The 10,000-nt window shown below is 40.2% G+C and overlaps 1 protein-coding gene across 6 annotated transcripts in view; it reads right to left on the bottom strand.

Annotated features, from left to right (window-relative positions):
• Positions 1 to 10,000, bottom strand: part of LOC135213695 (palmitoyltransferase ZDHHC3-like) — a 142,818-nt gene that overhangs the window by 54,839 nt on the left and 77,979 nt on the right. The gene's annotated exons all lie outside the window — the stretch shown is intronic.

The raw sequence follows: 10,000 nt of genomic DNA, 5'->3' as shown, positions 1-10,000 counted from the left end.
ATTCTTGCAATGCCTAATTTAATTTGCTTAGAAGTCTTAACAGTCCATACCTTACTTCAAACTAAATGGATATATACTTAATCTAAAAAAATATATACAATAACAGCATTTTTAGTAGCTAGAGAAACACCAATGTTCTTTACTGTACTGCAAATGGATACACCAGTGCAAAATGATTCATTGCTGGTAACAGGAAGTTGACTAATGGCAGGTAATTAGATGGAAACACCAATCAGTCATCTTACTGTTAAACCTACCTTTTTTCCCACAAGTCATACAATATATATGTATGTAGTGAAAGAATGAAGGGATAATCCATCACAACCTGGACGTGCCAGCTTCCTTGCATGTGCATTAGCATGGGAAAGGCCAACTCCTGTAACTTTTAGCAAAGCCTGGCATAACCTATGAAGGGCTCAAGAGAGCCCTATCTATCCTGTCTAAAGAGTGGAGGAAAAATCACAGTAGTACTGTCATCTCCCAAAGGATGTTAAATACAGCTCTGTGTCCACCTTCCCCTTTGTAAAAAGAGAGAGAGAAGAAATTGTCAGACCGACGTCCTTGGATTGATCTTCGGTTGTGTAGCACACCTGCTTTAGCCGGACCATCACAAAAACAAGTTTGAGTGTCACCAGTCATTCTGCCAACATAAGACCATCCACAAACTACTAGGCAAGATACAAACTTAACCCAAAGGAACTCGGGTAGCTACACAATGGCTTGAACAATCAACAAATGGACTAGGAAAAAGATTCAAGGGCCTATAGGTATATTCTAGGTTGAGGAGGAAGGACGCCACCAGGACATTTTTCCTGCCAGGAATGTACCTGGCCGAGAGTTCAACAGCATAGCAAATCAGTCCAAAACAAGATCAGATGCTTTTGTACTATCAACGGCATAACAAATCAGTCCAACACAAATAAAAATGCCTCTGTATCCTACGGCATGTATAATAACTTACCCTGTGCATGTGTAGTGTTTTTATTGTTGTTTGATCTACTTTTCTTCTGTATTTGGTTTGGTTTATTTTATATCATTCATCGTTTCTTGCTTTATTTATTACAGTATTAGTGGTATAGTCTCTCAGGAGCGTTTAAATGAGACACAGTTCAAGTTTCTTCCTTTCATTCACACTAGAATGATACAATCACAGTTACAAGTTCAACAATGAAGACTACAAATAGAAAAATACAGTTTCTCTTGACCGCTACCACTCTGGGAAATCTGACTTCTTTCTGGGACAGCGGCTCGTGCTGGTCTTTCTCTAATTCCCTTTTTCTGACTGGTCCTCTGCTTTGCTGCTGGCCTCCTGGAAGATTCTCCAAAGGAGATTACACCACCTAGAATAGACAGAGGGTCAGCTTCTGTCCCAATTGGTGGTGAGCCTAATTGGTTGAAGATTATCTGACGCCATCCTTTGGGTGTGATGGATTGACTTAATTCCTCCCCTTGTGGGTGGAACTAATGACATCACCAGAACTGTCAAGTTTTCAGCGAGTGTGGGGAGGTCCGGTCACAGGTGAAGAGTTTTATTGTTTTAACTATCAAAATATGCAGTTCTATGAATTTTTAGAGGTATTTTATGTATTTGCAGATTTTAGCTTGTATTCTATACACATTTAGGCTGGCAGCCTAAATGGTAAGTGGCCAACATCTTTTCCCAGTGTAATAGACCAGTAAGATGACACATGGATCAGCGCTACTTCTACAGGATAAGTGAAAGCTTACATGACGTCCAAAGGATAACTGGAGTAGAAATACTTGTTAAAAATCCCAATGGGTATCCCCTAATTAGAAGACGCCAACACAAATACAAATCTTAGATAACAAAGAAAGAGCAGAGCATGGCAGACAAGACTGCCAACTAAATTCATTGTACAACCCTGCAATAAATGCAATACAGGAAAAGTCTAATAACGAGTACTAATCTATTTTCTACAATAATCAAACCTACAGTCTTATGAAATGACAAGTTAGCCTAATACACTGCGTGAACACCTGAAAGCTTCCTATAAGCAAGTTTAACCTTCACAATGTTTTCCATTCTAGTTGGAATTATGCATAAACTGAAAGACTACAGAAAAAGTACATTAACTAGAAAATAAAAAAAAATCAAAGTTCCTCTTGGGTAAATATGATAAACGGAATGAATATTTTGCCATGTCACCGCAGGCTACGTATTTGACTATTTAGCCGGCATTTCCAGTGCACATGCACAGTCAATTACTGCCTAGGATAACGTAATCATGAATGCATCCGAAGTGTTTAGCGCCATTTAAAGCCAGCCACGTCGTCATTTTGACTTGTACTATAGTTCGAGAAAGATGGTTCTCTTGATAGGCAGTGAATTTTCATCTTTTCCAGGCTTATTAGATCCAATAAGTCTGAGGCTAATTTCTAGTTCATGGGGCCTAGCAGGTAGCTAGTATACTAGCCATACTGGCTAGCACTAAATTAGCTAAGTTGTATGGCATCGTAGGCATAGTAATCACTTCACTCACGATCACGTATAAGTTAGCAGCCTAGCTAGCTTGTTGCCCACTAAATATTACCTATTAATAAGCCTAAAAATGTACAGGGAAGGCTGCTGGTAATGCCTATGTGCCCTACATCGTATACCAATAAGGTATCTGATTTCCTTAGTATATATTTCATTTCAGGACTTTTCGTGAATCCTGTGAGTCATTTGTTCAGTCATTGTCTGTCTAATTCATGCAAAATCGGGTGATTTCTTGCCGGTTCATGGCTTTATAACGAAAGCCGGCAAAACAAAAGAAGCTGCGTGCACACATCCCATTTACATGCAACTAGAGACTAGTCCAGAATAATTGACTGTTCATGTACCACTGGAAATGCCGGCTAAATAATCAAATGCGTAACCTGCCATGTCACAGCAAAATATCCACTATGATAAAACTATTAACCTAAAAAAAACATTGGTATAAACCATCAAGTCACTAAATATGAAAAATCAAGGCTATGTTAGTATAGCCCTTGCAAAATAAGATTCAAATCAAACCAAAACTTAAAAATATCGCAAAGCCTTTTTGTATTATGAAACACACCTACAGTTTAATTTTTATTGATAACCTGTATTCACATTTCCTAGGAAACTCCATAGGCGTTACCATATGCCATGCTTGCAAATTATGTAGGCTATTAGACCTATTCCCTCTTTGCCTGACAATTCAGCAAGGACAGCACGATATATTAGCTGGAAATAAAATACCTAACTGGGACTTGCAAAATCTACAAAGCCTTCTCACACTAAGCTAACCAGTAAATACAGGCTATCTGAGTTAGGCTATTTACCCTAAGCCTGATCTACAAAATTCATGACAAAAAAACAGCTACAATCATCAATCACCGACATTATTTGATAGGAGCTCGGTGAGAAATTAACGAAGGACACTTTAGCCTAATGACTAGCTTAAGTTACGCTGTGAGGACAAGTGATTAAGAGGTATCTGGGTACTGATGCTTTATTGCTCAAGAGCAGGGTATATACATTAATAGGTGCTGACGGATATGTAGCACCTGACCCGGGGCTACAGAGATCCATGCACAGAGATAGACAATTTTTGTTTCTTTACATGTACATAAATAAAGACATAGTCTGTGCACATACATGATATTGACATTGGCAGAAAGGCCAGAGAATTCTACACAAAATTATATGCTAGAACAGGCAATTTGTACAAATAAAATATGTCATAAAGACAACAAGTACTCCCCCCCCCAAGACAATTATTATGGAATAATGATTGGAAGATATGAAATGCAAATAAGACGAGGCACTTCTAGTTGCGGTAACATCTCGAGGGTAAGAGTTGGCCCCTTGTCCTTGAGACCAGTTGTTGTGGGGCATCCTCAACCACTGCGTCCTTCGGCGTTTTGGTTGACAGGATGCCTCCCTAGGTGTGGGACCTAGGGGGTTCAACTGTTGTCTGCGTTGGGAGGTCCAAGGACTTCAAGAGTGGCTTTGTTCTGAGGGGGCAATCTGGGGTGCCTGCCAGGTTCTTCCCTGGTGTCCACGTCGTTCATCAGGAAAGGGGCTTTAACCTGTCTATCGAGACCCAGTCCTCGCAGCCATGAATCATGATGAGATAAGCTTTGTCCATGCGGCGGAGGACGCGGTAGGCCCCCGGTAGTCTCGTCAGGGGCGGGTGGTGTTCCTCACAAAGACATGCTTGTAGGTGGCCAGGCCTTTGGGTTTTAAATGTTTTGTCCTGCTGGAGGTCTTGTGGTAGGGCGTGAATTTCCTTGTGATTTCCTGTAGTCTCCGAATCGATGTCTTCATCAGCTGCATCTGTAAGAAAAATTCGCCCGGCACGGTTAATGCCTCACCGCAGACTTTCTCCCAGGTGATGCCTCGCCATTGGCCTTCGGAGTAGTACGTAGACCCGCAGGACCCAGGGTAACAGTGATTTCCAACTCTTGTCGGTGCAGTGCGCCATCAGGCCAGCCTTCAGTGAGCGGTGCGTCCTTTCCACCATGCCGTTTGTTGGGCTGCAGGGTTATATGCGGTGGTGCTGTGGAACGTTGTTTCCATTAGGCGAGCCAGGGTGGCACACGTCGGACAGGAAAGCAGGGCCTCGGTCAGTGGTGATGTTGTCTGACACGCCAAAGCGGCTGATCCAGCTTGAGAGGAGGGCCTCTGCGCAGGCATTCATGGTGGCTTCTGTTGCTTCAGGCCACCTAGTGGATTGGTCGATGATCGTCAGGGGGCCCACGATATCAATGTGGATGTGTCCAAAGCATCGCCTGGGTTGCAGGAACTCCCCTACGCCTGATTCTGTGTGTTGGCTGACTTTGCTTGTTATGGCAGGGCATGCACCTTTTGGCCCACTCCCTTGCATCCTTTATATGATTCTGAGCCACACGAATTTCTCCATCATTAACCGCGTTGCTGTTCATCCAGACGGATGACAGAGGCTGTAGATGATGTCAAACACTTGTCTTCTATGTGAGGCTGGTATCAGAGGGAGTGGGCAGCTGGTGCTGGTGTCGCAGAGGAGCGTTGAGCCAGAAGGGCCGACACGGTCGTCTTCCCACCTCAGTGTGGCGAGGGCTGTGCATTAGGCTGGCATTTCAGGATTGGCGGCTTGTTCCCTTGCCAGGTCTTCGTAGTCGATCCCCAGGTGGACGGAGTTGATTTCGATTCTTGACAGGGCGTCAGCCACGGGGTTCCTCTTGCCAGGGACGTAGCTGATGGTGCAGCCGAACTCCACGATGGCTGCCAGATGACATTGTCGCCTTGCCAACCAGGCATCTCCCACCTTCGTGAATGCGTGAACCAGCAGCTAGTGGTCCATCATGATGGTAAAAGGAGTGCCTTCTAGGAGATACCTGAAGTGGCGCACGGCTTGGTAGACGGCCAGCAACTCCTTATCAAAGGTACTGTAGCGGGTCTCTGCGGGCTTGAGCTGAAAAATGTGAGCGGTTGAGGAGAGCCATTCACAATTTGTTCCAAGACGGCTCCGCAGGCGACGTTGTTGGCGTCAGTGGTGAGTCTCAAGGGCATGTCGGGAACTTGGTGAACCAAAGTAGCAGCCTTTGTGAGGGATGCCTTTGTGAGTTCAAAGGCCTGCTGTTGGGAGGCTTCCTACTTCAGTTTCTTTGGTTTCCCCTTCAGGACTTCCATTACGGGAGACATGATGCAGGCGATGTCTGGTATGAAGCTGCAGTAATAATTCACCATGCCATAAAATCCTGCAAGGACTTGACAGTTGCTGGCGTTGGGAATTCCTTCACGACAGCCACCTTTGAGGCCATGGGTCGGATGCCTGCTGGAGAGATCTCATGGCTCAGGAAATCAACTCATGGCTCAGGAAATCAACCCTTTCTGCTCCAAAGGTATACTTGTCAAAACAGACGACCAATCCATTCTCCTGAGGGCACTTCAGAACCGCCCATACATGGTTCAAATGCTCTTCTGGAGACCTGGGGAAGATCAGGATGTCTTTTACATAGCAGACACAGAAAGGTAGATCCCCCAGGAGGCTGTCCATCAGGCATAGCATCTTAGGAATGTCGTCGGGGTGCACAGGAACTTGGAAGTACGACTTGATTAAGTCCATCTTCATGAACTGTGTGTACAGAGTCCTGCATCGTACCTTGTCTCACACACCAAAACTTGAAAGGGCCGTATTTAGTCCATTAATGGTGTTGGGTTCATCAGAGTCAAGACTTAATGCCGTGTGGTTCCGTTAGTGACTTTGACTGCGGTCAACGTATGTCGTAAATGGCGGTAGCCAAGCTGTTCGAGGACGCCATAACGCAACTGAAAAGGTGCCATAGTAAGTCCATTAGAAGCGTCGGTGTCAACCAAGGAAAGGAGCTGTCAGAGACCTAGACTGTGGCACCGTGTGGTTCCATTAAAAGTTTCTATGATGGTAAGCGGCCGTAGAGAGTCCGTTAATGGCTGAGCCAAAACCACTGTGTTTCTGTCCAGTCCGGGAGGTCACCAGTTGTGATGACAAGTGATTAAGACAGGTATCTGGGTACTGATGCTTTATTGCTCGAGAGCAGGGTATACATTAACAGGTGCTGACAGATATGTAGTACCTGACCCTGGCTACATAGATCTGTGCACAGAGATAAACAATTTGTGTTTCTTTACATGTACATAAATGAAGATAAATGCAGACATTGTCTGTGCACATACATGATATTTACATTGGCAGAAAGCCCAGAGAATTCTACGCAAAATAATATGAGTTGGAACAGGCAATTTGTAAAGAGAAATAAGATAGGGTAAAACACCGCTGTGCAACCATTGATTGGAAAAAAAAAGGCCAATTTTTCACTTTATATTTAACTGGTGAAAGAACAATACAATTCAATATTTAAGCATACCATTCAAAAGATTTAAGTTCCATCAACAAAATGAGATACATGAAACCGCCATACAAAGTAAAATAAGCATGTGAAGTCTTCATGAAATATGTGTTCAAGGCAGTTTTTAAATCCAATATGGCGCGGTATGGTTGTGAGTGCAATTTGATTCTACAATCGCAATCACATCCTTCCCAGCACACATTTGAACAATTTTGCATATATATATGTAACTTTATTAACCCTCTTACGCCGAAGCCCTAAAAATCAAAACCTCTCCTGTATGCTGGCGCCGGTTTGGAGTGAGCGCGGAACCGGAAAAAATAATTTTTTCAAAAAATCACAGCGCGCTTAGTTTTAAAGATTAAGAGTTCATTTTTGGCTCATTTTTTTTTCATTGCCTGAAGTTTAGTATGCAATCATCAGAAATGAAAAATGATATCATTATCATATGTAAATAATGCGATATATGGTAGCGAAAAAAAAAATTCATAGATAATTGTATTCAAATCACGCTGTGCAAAAAACGGTCAAAGCTAACGAGTTACTTTTTTTCCGTTGTATTGTACACTAAATTGCAATCCTTTTGATATATAATACATAGTAAAACAATAAAAGCAACACCGGAAAAATATTATCACAAAAATGATGGTACGAATTCGAACGCCTGCGGACGTACAAAAAAATGGTATTTTCAAAAATTCAACCGTAAAATTCTAAATAATGTTCTAGAGACTTCCAATTTGTTTCAAAATTAAGACAAATGTTGAATATTACGATACTGTAAGAGTTTTAGATTAGAATGGCAAAGATTTCGACCATTTCGGACGAGTTTTAAATTTGACCGAATGTCGAAATTTTAATATATATATTTTTTATATGCACATATTTCGAAGATGGAAAAAAGCAACAACCTTCAATTATTTTTTATTGTATTTTTCATGAATTTGCGCACATTTTGATATATGAAACTCTATAAAAAGGCTAATATGAAAAGGAGCAAATATTAGGATAATGCGATGTACGTATTTCGGAGACTTGCGGCCGCGAATCGGCGCGCGGAGTGAAGGTAAATATATTTTTCAAAAATTCACCATAAATCACAATATGTTTTAGAGACTTCAAATTTGTTTCAAAATGAAGAAAAATGACGGAATATTACTAGGCCGTAGAGTTTTAGCTTACAATTGCGTTTTTAAACTATTTCGGTAGAGTCAAATTTGACCCCCCCCGAACGTGGTTTTTTTTCTATTTATCGTGATTTATATGCAATATTCGAAAAAAAAAAAAAAAAAAAAGAGAAAAAGCTACAACCTTCAATCATTTTAGTTGTATTCTACATGAAACTGCACACATTTTCATACATAAAACTTTATGTAACAGCTAATTTTTAATGGTGCAACATTTCGACAATCGCACAAAAAATTCTGATTTTTTTCGGAAGAGTTACCGCGCGAACGTAATGTTTTTTTTTTTTATAAATTCACATAAATCGAAATATTGTGCTAGAGACTTCCAAGTCGTTGCAAAATGAAGGTAAATGATTGAATATTACTAGAATATAAGAGTTTTAGCTTACAATTGCGTTTCGACCATTTCGGTAGAGTCAAGTTGACCGAAAGTTGAAATTTTTGCACTTAACGTTATTTATATGAAAATATTTCAAAACTGATAAAAGCTACAACCATGGGTGTTGTTTTTTGTTATATGCATGAAATTGTGCACATTTCCATATATAAAACTTTATGTAACGGCAAATTTAAAAGGGTGCTAACATTAGGACAATCGCACGAAAAAATTTATCGGAAGAGTTATCGCACGAACGTAAGGAAAAAGTTTTTTCATAAATTCACCATAAATCGAAATATTGTGCTAGAGACGTCCAATTTGTTGCAAAATGAAGGCAAGTGATTGAATATTACTATAATATAAGAATTTTAGCTTACAATTGCGTTTCCGACATTTCTGTAGAGTCAAAGTTGACCAAAGGTTGAAATTTTTGCACTTATCGTTATTATATGAAAATATTTCAAAACTGATAAAAGCTCTACAATCATGAGTATTTTTTTGTTGTATTTTACATGAAATTGTGCACATTTTCATATATAATACATCATGTAAAGGATAATTTAAAATGGTGCAAAAATTATGTCAAAGTGACGAAATAATTTCCGAGATGTGTCACTGATACTTTTTAGTGCGATAAGAAAGAAATTCGCGCTTGCGCGCCTGCGTAGCGATTGTAAACAAAACAACGCCTTGATCCGTGAACTCCCAGCATCCCCAAAGGCGCGTGATACAAAAGTTTTCGGCTGGTAGGCCTATAAGTATTTTTCCGCAAATTTTTAAATAAACTTTTTTGAGCCGACGTATGATACGTCCAATCGGCATACGGGAGACATTTTGACTCGACGTTTAATACGTCCAATCGGCGTAAGAGGGTTAATATTACTCAAGATTATAGTTGTAATCAGCACAATAAAACAACTTTTTGTTGCCTATATTAGTGAAAGCATGAGACGTTTTATTCCCGAAGTCATGGTTTGAACTGAAATGTATTTTTACCTTGTAATCGGTAGTTTTATCCTTACTGCCATCACAACTGAAACTCCACAGTGCTTATTTGATTGTAATTATACACATTTTGTTCTTAATTCACTCCAAATTCTACTTAAAATACGTGAGTTTGTTTACGGCAAAGCCATGGCGGGAATAATTTTATAGCCTTGTTGTACATCTGGCTGCCAGAATCAACGAGTCGAGCATACAACGGTTTAGAGAATTGTATATACAACGGTTTAGTGAATTGTACTTTTTTGCTAGCACTTTTCATTTATTTAAGTTTATATTACTACTATTTGGACTTTTTTCATTTTTAATAATTGTATGGCTGAAATATAATTTTTTTTTAAATCGTTAATAATTGTATAGCTGAAATAAATGTAACCTTTAATGCGTGCTAGGAATGTCAAGTCATCGTTGCAAATTTAGTGGATTTTGACACATACGCCGATACCTTTACAAACTGTTTCCATGAATTCTAGATGTCATAGTAATGCAATAATGATAAAATTGCTCTAATATTTATGTATATATACGTGTACTACGAACAGGTATGTTAAATTCACTATTTCCACGGTTTTGTTTGAAGTCTAATCCCAAG

Source organism: Macrobrachium nipponense, chromosome 43, assembly GCF_015104395.2.
Source record: "Macrobrachium nipponense isolate FS-2020 chromosome 43, ASM1510439v2, whole genome shotgun sequence".
In the NCBI taxonomy this organism is placed as follows: domain Eukaryota; kingdom Metazoa; phylum Arthropoda; class Malacostraca; order Decapoda; family Palaemonidae; genus Macrobrachium; species Macrobrachium nipponense.
Note: the sequence above shows the minus strand (reverse complement) of the source record. Positions and strands in the feature narration are given on the sequence as shown.